Here is a 599-nt window from a genome sequence, read left to right on the forward strand (position 1 = left end):
TTTTTGATTAGTCCTCTAAGTTTATGTTAATCCTGTTCATAAATGATGCACAGGTCAGGGTTTATTAATACCTTCACCACCCAACACGCAGAAATATGCATTGTGTAATACTCATGTAGAATTGAAGTAGATGAGCTGACGTCAGCCCGTCGCGAAAGTAGAAAAAAACATTGGAAACCAAGTGTTCAGAGCAGACTGACGCCTGAGCTTTTGACTGGCTTTTATCTAATTAATTAAACCTTTAGCCATGTTTAACATGGATATCCTGTGGAAGACGATTCGAGACGCATGAAAAAAACACATTTTAGGATTCTGACTTTTTTCTCAGAATTCAAAAAAATGTCTCTTTTTTTCACAAATGTCCATTTGTGAAAATGTTTTTGCAGAATTCTGGAAAAAAATGTCAGAATTCATATTCTGACTTTAATCACAATATTTTGACTTTTCAGTCAGAATTTAAAAAAGAAAAAGAAAAAATCACTCGTGGCTCAAATCCTCTTCCATATCATCCAACAGTGCAACATTCTGTGAATAACAGAAAACAAGGAAAAGCTCAATATGGCCCCTTTAAATAAATCATTCCTAATAATGACTGAGTC

This window comes from Seriola lalandi, unplaced genomic scaffold (genome assembly GCF_002814215.2).
Source record: "Seriola lalandi dorsalis isolate HSWRI2012SDOR001 ecotype SW California unplaced genomic scaffold, Sedor1 jcf7180002051473, whole genome shotgun sequence".
Classification (NCBI taxonomy): Eukaryota; Metazoa; Chordata; class Actinopteri; order Carangiformes; family Carangidae; genus Seriola; species Seriola lalandi.